The sequence below is a fragment of the Alligator sinensis genome, unplaced genomic scaffold (genome assembly GCF_000455745.1).
Source record: "Alligator sinensis unplaced genomic scaffold, ASM45574v1 scaffold597_1, whole genome shotgun sequence".
In the NCBI taxonomy this organism is placed as follows: Eukaryota; Metazoa; Chordata; order Crocodylia; family Alligatoridae; genus Alligator; species Alligator sinensis.
In genome coordinates this window covers 463,246-480,968 of record NW_005842074.1, presented here as the reverse complement: position 1 = coordinate 480,968, position 17,723 = coordinate 463,246, and positions in this window count along the sequence as shown.

Here is a 17,723-nt window from a genome sequence, read left to right as displayed (position 1 = left end):
TAAACATACTTGTAAAATCCTGTGAAGTTAATATATATGCTATTTTTGTAGGATTCTTTTTTAACATTTATTTTTTAACGTTGGTGTATGTAATGAAACACCTGCCGTTTCGTTGTGTCAAACATCTCCACCTAGTAATGGCCAATATTTTGGGGACTGTAAGGAGTAGATTTCTCCTTCAGGGAGCTATGGAATGGCTCCCAATTCCCTGCCTCTATCACACACTTCAATTGGGCCTTTAGTTCAAGGAATGGTCAAGGCGTCATTTCTCTTCTAAAGTGTTGCACTGAAATATAGAGGGGGACTCTCCAAGATGCAGGGCAAGAAAAAGAATTCTTTAGTTTCCCTTAAAACTCAGTTCTTATCCTTAAGTCAATGGCCTAGTGAATTTACTATGGCTGAAACATGCACAATGTAAGAGAAATCTGATGTAAACTAGTACAAACTACTTTACCTATTTTTTAATGAAGCATTTAACTAGGCCTGTGTGAAGCAAAAAGTATTCACTTTGTATTTGGTGATTTGGAGGGACAGTGATCCGATTTGGTGATTCAAATCACTGTCCCGATTTTATTTGGTTGAATCTGAAGATATTAGGTGGCAAATCTTATTCAGCCACAGACTATACAGGCAGGCAGTGCTGGCGGAAGCGGCTGGGGGAGCAGCTGGATGAGCCCTGGTTTGATCCAGCAGCCCCGGGAAAAAACACAGCTTGTCCGACTGCTCCCCCGGCTAACTCCGGCTGGGGCAAGGCAGGCAGTGCTGGCAGCCCCAAGAGAAGCCATGGGGGCTGGAGGGAATGATTTGGGAGCTGGGGAAATGATCAGGGAGCTGAGGGATCGAACCAGGAGCTGGAGAGAAGCCCCTATTCATTCCCCCAGCTCTCCAATCATTCCTCCTCGGCTCCCCAATTATTCCCCACAGTCCCTGCGGCTTCTCCTGGGGCTGCCAGCTTAAGCTGTGGCTCGTCTTGCTGCTCCCCTAGCTGCTCCCCACCAGGGCGAGGCAGGCAGTGCTGACAGCCCCAAGAGAAGCTGTGGAGGCTGGGGGGAATGATTGGGGAGCTGGGAGAATGATCAAGAGCTGGGGAATCAAACTGAGAGCTGCGGAGAAGCCCCTGTTCATTTCCCCGTCACCGATCATTTCCCCTATTTCCCAGTTCAATCCTCCAGCTCCCAATCATTCCCCCAGCTCCTTGATCATTCCCCACAGCCTCCACGGCTTCTCCCGGGGATGCCAGCACTGCCTGCCTTGCCCCAGTAGGGGGGCAACCAGGGGAGCAGCCAGACGAGCCACAGCTTCTCCTGGGGCTGCCAACTCAAGTTGGGGATCATTCGGCTGCTCTCCCATCTGCTCCCGCCTAATGCCTGCCTGCCTAATGCACTGCCTAATGCCTGCCTGTACAGTCTATGGCCGAATCTCTGAATCTCTCCAAATCTCTCTGAATCAATTCAGAGGTCTCCTGATTTGATTTTGATTTGGAGATTTGGCCGCTGAATCAGGCCAAATCTCCTCCGAATCGAATCAGCTACCAAAGCTTCACACAGCCCCACATTTAACTTCTTTTTCAGAGACTCTAGAACTGTATAGCAGAGATAGATGTCCTCATCAAAATATATGGCACATTTAATAAAAACAAGAGAGAAATAATTTTATTTTATATTCTTTTCTATGAGGTTGATTCCATGAAAGAATCAGAGGGATGCAATGCCTCTTCTCCAATCCAGGCTTAGTTTCCATGGAAAGTCTTAGACAAAGAGTCACCTCTTGGAAATCCCCAGATATTATAATTTAAACAAACTATAAGTGCATGCATACACACACACACAATCAGATCTGAACTTCCAAACATTTCATGTTTATCTATCTCTACCAAATTATGTTTTTGCTCATCATAGAAAACAAAGTATTGAACCCTAGAACATATTCCCATTTTAGGGACTGTCACAAGCAAATTGATACTACTACAGAAAATAATCATATTAGCCAATATTTTCCCCAATATAGAAGGGATGATATTAAAAAACAAAACAAAACAGGAGATACTTTGTAAACCGCTACAGTAAAAAAGCTATAATTCTATATACACTTATATATATAGCTAATATAAACTATGTTTATTGTAACTCTTTCCTAAGTAAGGCATAGTTTTTGGGTGCTGAACCTGCGATAGTTTTGAGAGGCCTGAATATTAAAAGACACTAAGCCTCCAATATGCTGAAAAACAGGTATCTTCAAGATGGTGTAAGTTGAGGCTCTCAAAATCATTTGTATTTTCAAAAACCTTAGCCATGAACTTTCTCTTTACTATGTTGCTTTACTAGAAATACAGTTTCTGAATTGGTATCAGTTTCAATACAAGGAAATAAGGGAGAGTCTTGAACTGCAAAATCCAGAACTGCTTTTGTACTCTGAACTGATGTTTCTCTTTCCTTCCCTTCTCCCATTCAAAGACCAGAAGCTTTTGTATCTGGTGTTCTAGGTTTTGCCCAGTTCCAGTTAAATATGATTCTTATTCTAATGTGTAAAGCAATTTCTAAGTTGCCATTGTGCGGTGATTGAAATATTTTGTGCTTTAAGCTGGATCCTTAGGAAAGCTGACAATGACTTTACGATAATTACGAATAATCTGGTTCCGGTTCTACATGAATGAAACGCAACATGTCAAAATATAAAATATCAGTCTGTAGAGCAGTAAAGGTGAAAAACAAAGAAATGTCTACAGTTAGGTGGCACTGTTACCTTTTTCTTAATGAAGCCTTGCAACCAGTGTGTTTCAAATGCAGTAGGAAAATATAATCTAGCTCTTTCAGGCTAAGCAAGGGTATATACAGGAAAGGAAGTGGGAAAACATTTATCTAGCATGGAGAGCCTGTAGCTATTTACCTTGCCCCTTCACTTTAGGATTTATACATATCTCCTACAATATCTTTTGAACTGATACAATATTTTATATGAAGCTATATTTATTATGCCTGTTTCCTGGCTTGCAGGCATTTTTCAAGGTGAAATTAGAGTTCAGTCCAGATATCCTGCACAAACCCTGTGCTCTGCTTAAATTTTATATTAAGGGTGAAAATCAGCTTTACAAGACATTATAGTACCCAGACAATATTGCATATCATGGCCATGAGGAGCAACTAGACTGGAGATCTTCACATGCCCCGGTGTCTGTGTAAGTAGGTCACCTGTCTGCCACATATATATGAGAAGCTGTTCAGAAGAACATGCCTATAGTAGAATTATGGTAGCAAAGACAGGAAATGGGCAGCATTACAGCCCTGATTTGTTGGGGAATGGAATTTACTTCCCTGCTCCATCTACATAGATTTATGTTATATCGAGATAGGCTATTTGCAAAATGAATTAATTTCATCGTATTGGCTTAAACCAGGGTCAGCAACATATGGCCTATGGGTTGGATCCAGCCTGGAGGGGCACTGGATTCAATCCACAGAGCTGAAGACTTTACCTGTTCTCATGTTAATGGCAGGGTGGGGCAGCAAGAAGCTTTGCCAGAGCCAGGCTGCATCCAGCTGCACCCCTGTTATGGCCAAGCAGGGAGAAGTGGCAGCAGTGCAGATGCAATTTGCAGTTGTCCAGCTCTGGTGCAGCTCCCCACCAGCTGGAAGCTGTGTCTGTGCTGCAGATGGGGAGTCAGGAGCTAGAAGGAGCAGCGGCAGCACAGGAGCAGCTCTCTAATGCCTGGCTCCAGCACAGGATCAGGGCAAGTTTGCCTTTGACATGCTGCCATCCAACCCATGACAGATTGGGGGGTGGTTGCTCTAGCACACAGCTTGTTCAATGTTGCTGGCCACTGGCTTAAAAGGTGAATAAGACCTTGCTGTGCCTATTGATTTGAGGTGAATTTCATTCTCTGAGATATTGTAGAGCTGTGTGAAAGGTTAACATAAATAAGGACTGAGTTTTCATCAAACCTTCCCGAATGAGTCTGTATTCCATTACAGCTGGACAGTGGGAATTCTGCTGGGGGTTGTAGGGCATAGAGTCATTAGCACAAAGATATATTCAGCTGATTTGTGTTACCTTGCTGACACCCCCAAATTCCATGTTACAGTCACTAACATTGTTTAATTTAATTTTACAAATTGTTTCACAGCACAAGAATCAGTTACTATTAAGAAACAGACCGTTAGCTGCAAATGAGCCATCAAGATACAAATAGAGTCCATCTAAGTTTGCGACAAGATGAAAGAGATATTTGAAAAGGCCAACTGAGTTGAGAGGGAGGAAAAGGTTATAACAAAAAGGCGTTTTATACTAAACAGTGTCCTCATACCACTTAAGACTATGTATGTGATTTTAAAAGGTACTGAGCAGTCCCAGATCCAGCTAAAGTCAATGGAAGCTGCAGAGGTTCCACACCTCTGAAAAATCTCTCTCTCATAACAGAGCCCATCAGCTATTCTTGTCATAAAGTATAAGCCATATTAACCAACACAGTACTTCTCATTTGCTGTGTAGCTACATCAATAGCAGTACTTCACTATTTGCCCTGTTGGACCTAATCTACCAGTTCATCTGTCCAGAATAAACATTTGTATTTCTTTTTTAAAAAGTGTTTTCTCATAGTTTCTAAGTAACTACTCATTAGGGGATGCAGTTATCAGCTACTGCATTTGACAGATTATCTCTTTCAAAAAAATTAAACATATATATGATAAAGCATTGATATAAATCAGCCCTTTAGAATGCTTGCCTACCCCTGGACAATGCTTTCTCAACTCAGGCAGTTGTATAATATTACATTTCAGCATATACTGCACCAGTGAGTCATTGTTTTTGCCCTTCTAAAATAAGTCTGAACAGCTGCCTTTCTGGATGCAATTTTGTTCTGCTGCAATGTATAATTTAATGATAATTTTTAAAGAATTAGCTAAATAAACTGTGTAAGTCAGCTCCACTGTGATATGTGGTTCATTGTCTCCTATCTGATATATTTCATGCAGCCTACTTCTGTTCTTTAATTCACAGTAGTCTATAGTATCAGTAAAGAGCTTATTAGGCCGAACAACTCAAAGTATAACTATACTATAAAATTACTGTACCACATCTAAGATAGCTTAGCTAGTTTAATGCTCCTTCTTCGAAAAGAAATGCCAGGTCTTGCAGTGGAATTATTAAAGGCCCATGTCATGGTTACTGTTGGTTATTTAATGCATCTCTTGATGCATTTTCTGTCTACACATACATAATATACATGCACCCATACCCATACACACACACAGACAGAAGTAAATCAATTGGGCAAAACTTCCCTAGTGTCAGTAGGTCACTATGAGTGATACAGTTGGTGACTCATTTTGATCTTTAATTTCTTGTTAAAATAACAGAGGCTCACTAGAGAGGAAAAAAAGTATGAAGATATGCTATTGAAGATGTAGCCTAGGGACAGAAGTTACACATAAACAAGTTTAAGTTACACATAAACCAGCTTAAGTGATCAGAAACGGGTTGAAACCTGTAACAAAACAGAAGCTCAGTGCACATAAACCAGTTTCAAAATGGTTGAAACTGGTTTAAGATAAACCTGGTTGAATGTAATATATCAGACTTAACTGATTTGGGTCAAACCGGTTTATGAAACTTCTGTCTCAGACCCCATCCTGGTTCAAGTTAAATCAGAGTCCACCAGCATTTTGGCTGGCCAGGCTTGTCTGCTCCATAGAGCAGGGCTGGCTGCCCCTCTGCTCCCTAGCTGAAGCAGTGAGGGCTGGCTTACAAGGGGAGGGGGCAAACCCAGCTCGGGATGAAGCCCAATCTGCAGCAGGAGAACTGCCCCCTGCAGGCAAACCCCACCTGGGGACTGGGGCCGGGGGGACATTAAATATCCCTTCCTCACTCATAGATTGTAAGGCTGGAAGGGACCTTGGAAGAGCATCAGGTCCAGTCCCCTGCACTAGGCAGGAAAACTTACTACTGGTTGTGACTGTGGACTACAAATGCCAGAGGCACCTGGAAGCAGGAAGAGGAAGTGATAAGCAACCCTGCAGAGTCCTGCTGCTATGATTTTGGACTACAAATCCCAGAGACCTTGAGGGCAGCAGAAATGGGAAGTGAATACACAGCCCATACTAGCTACGTTCCAGAGAGCTGTGCTGTAGTGCCCTCTGGCTTCTGGCCAGAGCCACTGGAGGCATGTGGCTGCACTCCTTGAATCAAAGGTAAATGTCTGTTCACTTCTGTTTCAATTTAATCTCTGCAGTTTAGACTAACCTGCAAAGATTGAATCAATTCAGCCTCTGGCTTTTTGACTGTCTGTATTTACCCCTATCAAATGAAGCTAGACAGGAGGGACTAGGGACATTTCTAAGGGTTAGATTAAGGAGTTTTATTCCACATTAGACTCAGGATCCCCCCCCTGGAAAATACTGGCTCTTAGTTTTCACTCACTTTTGAACTATGGAAAAATAATACAGCAATTATTCTTTTGCAAAGATCTCAGAGAGACCGAAACAGGCCAGAATGTTTTTGATGCTCTGGATTTCTATTTCAAATCTCTGGGTTTATCTTGTGAATCATGGGTAAGTGTTTGCACACTGCACAGTGCCATGGAACCCTGTTTGAGAGTCACTGTTCCACGTAGATTGAAGGTGAGTTTACACATCCCAATCCACACCTGCTAACTTTATGGAATATTACATCATTGTTCAAAGTTAACACATATTCTGAGCAGTCACACATCAGAGTTAAAATGCTCTGTACACAGCTCTGATTTACCACTAGAGGGCTGGTGAGCAGGGGCATGGCTAGGACCTGACAAGTCTGCTCTCGTTTGCCTGTCTTGCTCTTGCAGCTCTCTAGCAGCAACACACCCAGCCCCAGCCCTCAGCTTGCACACCTCCTCCTACTCCCCCAACAGACACACCCTGTTCTTAGGCTGCTGTTATTGCTAAGTGGCACAGCTGGGATATGACACCAGCAGTGGATGCCTTCCCTGACCTTGCAGGGCCACATGGAGGCTGGGAGCATGTGGGGAACTCCCCAGCAAAGTTACCTCTGCCATGCATCCCTCCCCCATTGCACCACTGCTGTTCATGGTGGGGAGTTGGGGGGCAGGGAAGAGATTTACAGACCATGGCAGGTGCAGGTCACAAGTTCTGGCCCATAGCAGCAAAAAATTGTCAACCACTGACCTAGAAGACAATGTTTCTCTGCAGAGGGAACAATAATGTTTAGTTATGATTAAGCAAATGCTACAAATACTAATCCCTTCTCTAAAAGTAGTAATTTAAATACTTGACTTTAAAAAATGACAGGCTCTAAGTAGGGAAAATAGTAGTGTTTTAAATGGATTTCCAATCTCTAAGCATACAAAACAAACATCTGCACTGAACATAATGTATATTAGTCAGTCTATTCAGAGCAGGTGTCTTCAGTGACAACTCTTGTTGGAGATCTACAAGTCAAAGAGCAATTCTAAAGAATAATAATAGATATGTATTCAGTATTAGCATAATTCAGATTTAGTCTGGCTATGAATATTAATATCTCTATAATTCTCCTGAGCTGTCTATACCACATTTAACAGATATATTGGCCTCTTCTTTTCTTTTGTTCATAAAGTTACATTGGCTCGAGCTGTGCCTCAGGAAATTATTCCATATATTCATACAAACCATATGAAATGCCACCTGCCAGAGAGAGCCTGAAAAATTTAAATGAAATATAATTTATGGAAAAAAACCCCACCTTAGTTCTTCTGTGAATAGCTGCTAAAGTGTCCTGGGTGCCAATATGGATTTTTTTTGCCTTGGTTTTTGGCTGATTCTACCACTATTACTTAAAACTTGCATATTCCTAAATTAAACATGATACACAGCCAGAGGAACTGAGTTCTGAGTTCTTGTTTTTTAAGACTGATATAAGTGTGGATGCTCCTTTAAAGCTAATAGGACTGTTCAACTGTTCACTTTACCTTAATAACTGTGCAAGCTTTCTCTTTGGAAGTGTACATTTTAGAGCTTCTAATCTGAGATTGATATATAATGTGTGTGTATGTGTATACACACACACACACACACATGTATATATGTGTGTGTGTATGTATATGTATATATGTATGTATATGTGTGTGTATGTGTATGTATACGTATATGTGTGTGTGTATGTATATATATTACAGCTATTTTTAATTTTGTTTTATTTTCAAGAATGTCCTTTAAAATAGCAACCCAATAATGATCTAAAGTCAAGACAGCTTCCAAACATTACTTCATTTTATGCAGTTCATCAGAATGATACAAGTTACAATAATGGCTAGAAAGTGTTGCCCATGCTTTTGTTTTGTGCCAAGTGTACCAGTCTCCAGGCAGATGCCCAGAATCTGTATTTATGGCCTTCATCCATATGCTTTTGTATATCTTCTTTTCAAGAGGATGAAAAAAAATGTACTCACTTTATTTCACACAGAAAAAACAGCGTTCTTATTTGTCTCTTGAAATATAGACCACTTTCATTGGTTTTTGCTTTCATCAATGCCGATTTGTCTTGGACAAAATTGGTTTAATGAAAATTAGAGAAGAAAAATATATTTTATTTAACACAAATGATTTTCAGGATTCAAGTATGAATCCATGAAGGATCCAGTCTTGGATCTGGAACTACGTGAATTTTCTGTGTCATGTTGGCGAGCAGCACCTTAACTCAATCTTTTAGTAACTTTTCTTTGCCAGCCAAGTTAAGAACATTTTTATACCCAGGCATTTTTTAATGTTCCTTATTCTCTTACATAATGTAAAATGGTAGTTACTGAGCACAATCCTTCTTTCATAGAATTCAATGAAAGTGTAACTACTTAGTACAACAGGAACAGGACTGAGTCAATTCTTGTGAAGCTCTGATTCTGCTACAGGGTATGGAAAATAACTACACCATTAGGATGCAAGCAACCTTTTCATTATTTTTGTAGAAACTCATGAACGAGCAATTAGATCACCTATAGGTTTGTTTCAAGTGATTCCTTTCCATTTCATTTTGTTTTCAGCACAAGCAATACATGCTGCACCCAGCAGAACTGATTTGCTAAAAGGTGTTTTTGTAAAGAACATGCTCTCAAGAAAAAATCAGCAGTTAAGCTTTTCATGCAGAAACAAATATATATGCACTTGAAGAGCTTGATAATTAGGTAGTTATAAGAAATTAATAGTTTGATGATGGGTTGAAAAATTAATTCCTGGTTTGGTTACCAGAGGAAAACAATATTTTATTTGCAAAATATTTATTCCTTTCAAATTTTTTGGAACAGTTAAACCATTGCATGCTAATGCATGACTTCAGCTATACTGAAGACTGAATATGACTCAAAGTTTTGTGGCAAAAAGGAACAGAAGAGACTGGGAAAGGGAAAAGGATTTCTTTTAGAGACAGTGGACATTCTCTGTGGGAGCATCTATATGCGAAGCTACGTCGCTATAGCTCGCTGCTACAGCGATGTAGCTCGTCACTACATCATGGCAACATAGCATCAGTGGGCACAAACTGTGATGCTGATACTACATTGCCATAGTGACAAGCCACCTCACTATAACGCATTTCTACAGTGATGTAGCTGTTAAAAATGGTCATGCGCTGTCAGGATGGCACAGTAACGGCTGTTACTGTGCTGTTATTTAGCACTTCCTAAAGCAGGTACTAAATGATGGCACACTAACAACTGCACCATGAGGGCATGTGTAGATGTGTCCTGTGTTCTCTTGTGGGTCTTCCAACCTCATAATTAAAAATACAAGAAAAGCAGCCAGAATTAATATATGCAGATATCACAATAACAAGAGCTTGAAGAAGTGCATTCTTTAAGATACGGGGCATGTCTCCACATCTGTTTTAATATGCATTAGCCTATTTTAATGTTAATTAAAGCATCACAAAAAAACTCTGTGCCTTTGATAATATGGATTAAAATAGGCTAATGCGTTGTTTTCTAGTACCTCTGGAAGTACTAAATTTAATGCGCATTAACAAAAGCGCATTAATGAATGTGTAGATGTACCCACTGAAGGTCATCTGAAAATTAATTTCCATGGTAATTCCAAGGTCAACTCAAGATAAACTGAGTTCCACTGAGTTTCTGCATTTTCCCTTGCCAATAAAGATGTTAATCATGCTATTTAAATGTTTTAAGACCAATTTGGGAATACTTAGTGTAGCCAAAAATACCTATGGTTTTAGCAGTAGGTATGTGTCTACTAAGTCTGTCATTAATATGATCTTTCCACTTAAGTATATGGGAAATGTTTAGTTACCTATAACCTCAAGTGCTCAAGTGCATAGAGGTCTGCATCTGAATTTTGAATCCATAATTTAAAGAATGGTTAGGCTTGCAATACATGTTTTGATTTACTACAGAGATGGAGACCAGATGGTAAGAGCTACTGCTAGACTCAAATGCCTGTCAGTTGTGATGTTCCATGTGGTGGGAAATAGTCCAGTCAATTTCATTCAGAGTAGATGCTGCATGCTTAGGTACATCAGGGTAGTAGTGACTTTTTTCAGTTTCTTTGCAGCTGGCAAAGAATCATAATCATAGTCCCATAATCTTCCAAAGAGGAAGAATGGATGCACAGTGTAACTTGAGTAGAGAAACCAAGCATTTCAATTCACCTGCATACAAAGTAATTTCTTCAAGTCTTGTTTGTTCAGTGTTTTAGTTTAGTGATTTTCACAAATAATCAAATGTCAGCCATTTATGTAAGAACACCTAGTTATGTCACTGTGACCTGAACAGGGACAGTGTTATATACAAAAATTTGGCAGGCACTATCATTCCCAAATCACAGCATTTCTCAGTAGACTACTGATGTGATCTATCAGGTTGAGAAAAGTCATAATTTATGACGCACAGTAGATAATTTCTATGGAAGGGATCATGAAGTAGTGCTTTTGCTTTTAGTAGGTCTTTATGATGCAGATTGTCACTGTACATCATCACTGTTGCCACAAAAGGATCGAATTTTTACTAAAAACATAGATAATATACATACCTAACCTAAAAGTTCTGTGTGTGTTTTGCCCCAACACTTTCTCTCCCTGTTTCCTCTAGCTTATTTTCCTCCTTGGCCTCTTAACTACATTTTCTTTTCTTTTCTTTCTTTGTTTCTGTTCTGTGATCTCTTGTTAATTTGTTATTTCTTCTTTACATTGTGATTTTAAAAAAATATTTTATTTCTGAGGAGGACAGAAATTCTCTTGCTTTTGATAGGATTTACATTCTCCTTTCTTGAATTTATCTCCCTTCTGTATTTCCACATATTTTAGGGGTTTTGCTCTCCTCTTCATGTATATTTGGATGCTTTTACCCTTTTGCATTTTTCCTTGTCTTTCCATTATGTCTCCTTATACTGATTAGTGGACTTCTTCAAACACCCAACCCTTTGACCTGAGATAATCCTACATGTCTGCAGTTGAAGATCATCCATTTCCTCACTCTAACTGATGGCTAGGTTCTTGCAGAAGAAAAATGGTACCACTTCCAGGCCATGGAATTTTTTTGTGCAAAATATGTGTTCTGTTTTTTGGGCCTTCTACTGGCCATTGATTTTCCCAAATTTAACAAAAAAATGTGTCCTTGAGCTTAAGAAGGAAGCTAGAAAGACACTTTGGGTTCCTACACATGTATGCAGAGCCTGCTCCAATGCGCTGGAAATCCAGCACATTGGAACAAACTTGATTATTTGAGTCTGCTGGGGCATGGAAATTGGTGGGCTCTGGCAGCCTTGTGCGTTGCATGTATCAGTGTTGTCACATGTCTCCGCGCTGACAAAATGGTAGTGGTATGCTTTGAAGTAAAACACATCCAATGAGCTTTAGTTCAAAGTGCCCCACTGCCATTTTTTCAGTGTGGGGTCACACAATGACACTGATACATGTGATGCGAAGGTGCTTTTAATTAGTACAAGTTGCTAATTAAAGTGCCTTGTATTGAGTCCAAGAGCACATGTAAAAATGCCCTTAATTTCTCTGAACTTAAAACTTAGGTTTTATTTGATAAAATTACCCTGACATCAACTACCAAGGCAGGATACTGTGACCTTGCTTAATGTTTGTAAAGAGCACTGAGATGCTTTGCTTAAAGGACTGGGTAAGCGCTAATTATTATTATTTTCATTTGAACTTGTGCCTTCAGAAGAAAGAAGTTAGTGCCTTCCTGTATTATCTAGTCTCAAAGTTACTTATTTTAGAAAAATCTATTTTTGCATTCGGTATTGTATTTATGTGACAGAGAATTACCTTTTACTTGCCAACTTGTTATTAGTATGTCATACCCTGGTTCTGAATTATCAATTTTTTCTTAAGTAATTATTAAACAGAAAGAGAGAGAGAAAGTTACAAAAATTACATAGCTTCTGAGTCTTTGTCTTGTGTCTCTCATACTTCCTGTGCTACATGGTTATCTGTATGCTGATGTGCTGAAAATACAGCACTTTTCAGATACATAGAAAAAATAGTCATAAATCAGCTGAAATGTTTAGTCCATACTTAAAGACCTGGAGTTGACAGATAGTAACAGGAATAAATAAAATATGGAATCTTGCTTGTAACATCTTACTTCCTGTAGTGATTTGCTACAAGGAAATTTTTTAAGGACCTGTCAGCAAAACCCCAGGTTTTAACCTGTTACATTAAAAGTCATGGATATAAATATTAAAATATTTTAAACCATGCCGGTTGTTAGCATTACATGGCATCTGATGAGGGCAGAATTATAAGGGGCCTTATACAAAAGTAGGGCTATGAAATAAGAACTATACTCAAGAAGCTGGGCTATGACAAAGGGATACAAAATCTCACTATTACTAATGTTTGAAGTTCAACCAATCAATCAGTCCTACAGTCTTGATCAGGATTAGACTTCCAGTGTGCTGTGTTCTGTAAGAGACAGTATGTGCTCTAAAGAACTTAGAGTTTTCATAGGCAAGGGGGATAAACAGTGAAACCTGGGAAATATTATTCACATTTTACAAAAGGCTATTAAGGCAGAGAGAAAGAAACACTGAGATTCAGTGAGTTTTGTATAAGATCCTAATGCCCACGTCTTCAAAAGTATTTAGGGGTCTAACTCATGTTGAAATCAATGTGTGTGCTTGCGTAGGTGTTAGACACCTAAATGCCTACATATCTTTGTGGATCTGGAACTAAGTGACTCACCCAAGGTTACACAAGGAGTGCACGGGAAAGCTGGAGATTGTTTCCAGATAGCACATCTAGTGACGTTACTACCAGGTCTTCCATTTTCCTTATTTATATGACTGTTATAATTTAATGAGAAAAGTCTTCTGGAATCAAAATCTCTAATACTATGCGTTATACCATGTGTGAAAAAATGAATGTGAGTGCAAAAAAAGGTTGAGAGGGAGCTTTTATATGTACCGTAATGCTTGCATCTCTGTTAATGTAACTTTACATGCTCTTTTTTGAGAGTCCTTAAATTGAGAGTCAGATAATACGTATGAATCTTCAATTCAAAGGACTCATATTTGAAAAAATATGACAATAAACTAGCTAATTTGCTAGCAATCCTTGATAAGGTAACTGAATTTTAGACAAAAGAAACACAGTGGATCTCATCTACATGGACTTTGGTAAGGGACTAGATACTGTACCACAGGGGATCTTATACTTAAGCTGCAGAAGATGAGACTTAATAGAAGAATTGTGAGGATGGTTAGGAACCAATCAAGAGCAGAGACAGCAATAGGAAGCACTGAAAGGGCAAGGATTAGGCTGAACCAAGGCTCCTAGTAGAGTTTCTCAGTGATCAGTCTGGGGACTGCTCTTGTTTATTATTTTCACTGGCACAAAAACCTGGGAGTAGACTGAAGAAATTTGCTGATGACAAAGTTAGGAGGTTTTTTCCAATATATTGTAGGATCAGAATATCTTACAGAGAGAACTTGCTGACTTTCAGCACTGGAGTACAAGAAAAAGGAGGAAATTTAGTAAGACCAAATGTAGGTTTTGAAATAGCAGTCAAGTGGGAGTAGTGGGGGCAAAAAACAGACTTCTTCTGAGATAAAGCTTGATACATTTATGAAAAGGCTTATGCAATATTGCGCGGAGAATAAGAATTGATGACCTATGACAGGGGTTGGCTACCTATGACTGGTGGGCTGTTTCTGGCTGGCAGACCCATTTTATTTGGCCCATGGAGCCTGGGGCTTCTAAGGGACTTAGTGTGGGGAGTGTAGCAGAGGGTTGAAGTGGCAGCAGTGGCAGTTTGGTAAGAACGGTGATTGTGGCTCCAGCTCCAATGGCATGGGCTGGGTTGAAAGTGACCCAGGCTCACAACCATTAAAACAGACCCCCAGCTGCAAAATGTTTCTGAATGTGACCTATGAGACCTGTTGTAATCCTATGTTACTAGTAAGCATACTTACTCTGTGAAGCAATCATTGGGCGCATTCAGACGAGCACACACACGCCTCTTGTAGCATCCCAAACCAATTTGACATGCTGCAAGAGGCACACTGTGCATGAAAAAATGTTCTTCATGCTGCATATTTGCAGCATGGGCTCACAATTTGATATCTGGATATCCATGTATCAAAAAAAAACACAGGGGGAAAATGCAGAGCAGGTCATGGGCAAGAACCATGCCCTGAGGTAACCCGGAAGCTGGTTCTCCAGAGGGATGCTCTGGTTTCTGGCCAGAGTGACTCTATGTGCTTCTGCTGCCCCAGCACATGGGGCATGCACCCTTAGCATGCTGGGGCAAGCAGAAGTGCAGCAAGGATCTGGCATGGTCAGGACCCAGGCACTGTTGGGGATAAGTAGGGACTGGAAGGGTATTGTGGGTGTAGGGGCAGGCTGTGCTTGTGTGGGAAGACTGTAGGGGGGTGTGGGTGGAGGGGCCTGGTCTGGGGGTGTGGGTCTCCCTCAGGGCCCCCTCCCCTGCAGCAGCAGCAGCCCTGGGGTGCTCAGGGTCCAGGGCTGTGATGCCCCCACTGCAGTGTGGCCTAGCCCCGGCCACCTCAGAGCAAATGCTGCCTGTGCCACTCATCGTGGGTGCAGCCACTCATTGTGGGTGCAGCCCGACACAGCACAGCATGGGGCCGTGCCCCTTTCTGTAGCCCAGGGCCGCTTGGGCTGTCACCTGGGGGCCAGCTTGTGGGGACCACGTGTCATGCTGGGCTGGGTTCTGCCTCCACGGGCCTTACGAGCCATCCCAAACTGACCCACACTTCACATTCAAGTTCTGTCTTCCTTACTGTAATGCCTATAATAAAACAGCTGTTTAACAGTTACAAGTCTAAGTCATAGTATATGTCTAGACTGCAGTCCAATGCCTGACTAAAGCTCATGTAGGCAATCTTGAACTATTTTTATACTTCCTAGCTTAGGTTTGGGGGAGGCTCACTACCTCAGTATTTACCCAGTGTACCAAATGTGTTTTGTAGCCTCACCCCTGGGCTGGTATTGGACTGTTATGGATACTCGAGCCAACCAATTTAAAGCTAAATTAACTATGTTTACATAAACTATAGTCACACCTTGACTGTAAAGTGGGAATATCTTTACATACGGGAAACTGGCACCCACACTGAGTGTTTAACTCTTGATTCAGAATAAAAATATCATAGATTTCATAATAGGGCTGGAAGGGACCCCAGAGGATCATCGAGTCCAGCCCTTTGCCCCAGGGGCAGGAAGTCAGCAGGGATCATAGGAGCCCAGCAAGATAAACATCCAAATGTCTCTTGAAGGCATTCAAAGTAGGTGCTTGAACCACCTCCGGTGGCAGTCTATTCCATACCTTTTGGGAGGGGCACATCTTCATCTAAAAGTGTACCATCTAGCACAATCAGTCTCCAATCCTTTTTGGGCTCTCTTTATACTTCTGCAATGTAATCATCGCCATCATCATCATCACCATTCCTACAATGTTCTATTGGGTTCAAATTTGCCTTCATAAAGTGAAGTAAACTAGTTTTGAATGGATGCAATCTGATCCAGTTGTAAGTGGGGAAAGTTAGTTGTAAGTGGGGAAAGAGAAGTTGTGTCTGTTTTAAGAAATGAGCTCAAAATGGTCTGGAATGGAACTGGTTGTTGTGTCTGGAATTTATAGCCCCTTTACTATGCCACAGCTTGTTAGCTGAAGACAAACAGTAGTCTTTCCTCATCAGGCAAAATACTGAACGACTGTGGCACGTGGAACATACACCAAAAATAGTAAATAGAATGCACATGTGATTATCATCAAACAAATATACATAGCTCTTCCCTGTTGTAATCACAGTCTCTTGAAGCTTGATCTTCCAGAACTGTCTCATAAACAATCAGTTGTGCTTTAGTTTCAATTTAATTTAGCAAATTTTGTCAGGGACACCAGTCTGGCAGCTACCTTCCTTCCCTTTCTAAAAGATACTTATGTACAAATGGTATTTTAAATGACTATTTTAGAAACTTTAAGTTTAGAAAGAAATTGCAGTGAGAAAATAAGGATCTTCTAAAAGGATTGTTTTTAGAGAGAGTGGACGCCAAGCTATACTACTTAGATGCAATTCTGCTAATAGCTTAATAAAGAATATAAGAAAACATAGTAGTTAATATGTCTTTCACATATACACATCGTATGGGCTAAATTTTACATTCATAATATCTTAGGAGTAAGTGTCAGTGTGTTTTGCTGCTAAAGGACAATATCAAGGAAGACACTGAGACTTTGTAAGGCCTGTACTTTCTCTCCTCAGTGCAAAGCAGAGGAAAACACGTTACTTTTCTAAACCGCATAAAAAGTATGTCCCCTTCGACACAGGCTCTGTTGTATTGCTTATCCCCTCTACCAACCCATTTTATAGCCACTGTAGAAGTGAAGTTACTGACTCTATGGAAACTTCTATCTACCCCATGTTGGAATCTTTTGGTTGTATAGCTCATCTAGAATTTATGACATTGTCTTGTTTTGTTATATGATGGTGTATAATGCAAAGAGAATGGGAGGAAACCATATCCCCAAGAATATTTTGTATAGCAAGATTTGAGCTGGCTCTAGAAAGCAGGGTTGCCCTCTAGAAGGCTGCCCTCTACTTGCTTAGAAGGATGTGTTCTCTTCTAGGTTGGCGGATCTCCTCTGGCGGGCTTTAAACTAGGCTTGTCGCGGGGAGGGGAAGATGAGGGCGGGGGAAGCCATGGACCACCAAACCATGTGGCACCCACAAGGACAGCCCAGCCTGAAGAAGGAGAACATCGGGAACCTGCAACCCATGGGGAGGCCAGCAGTACACCACAGGTAAGCAATAAGCAGGTAAGCAATAAGGGGCCCTTTGGGAATCAGAGCTGAGGGGCAGCAAAGGCGCCAGTCACAGGGCTCAAGTGCCTATATACTAATGCTAGGAGCATGGGGAGCAAGCAGGATGAACTAGCACTCCTGCTTGCAGAAAACACCTACGACTTAGTAGGGCTAACAGAAACCTGGTGGGATTCTTCCCACGACTGGGCGGTACATATTGAGGGTTATAAACTGTACAGAAAGGACAGGGTGGGGAAGAAAGGGGGAGGGGTTGCGTTCTATGTCAATGAGCAATATACATCGACCCTTATCAAGATGGAATCGAAAGATGAGGAAGTAGAAGGATTGTGGGTTAGGTTACATGGAGGTCAAGGAGAAAGGGATTTGGTGGTAGGGGCCTGCTACAGACCCCCACACCAAGGGGAAGAACTAGATTCGGGGCTCCTGAGGCAGCTCTCGGAGACCATAAAAACTA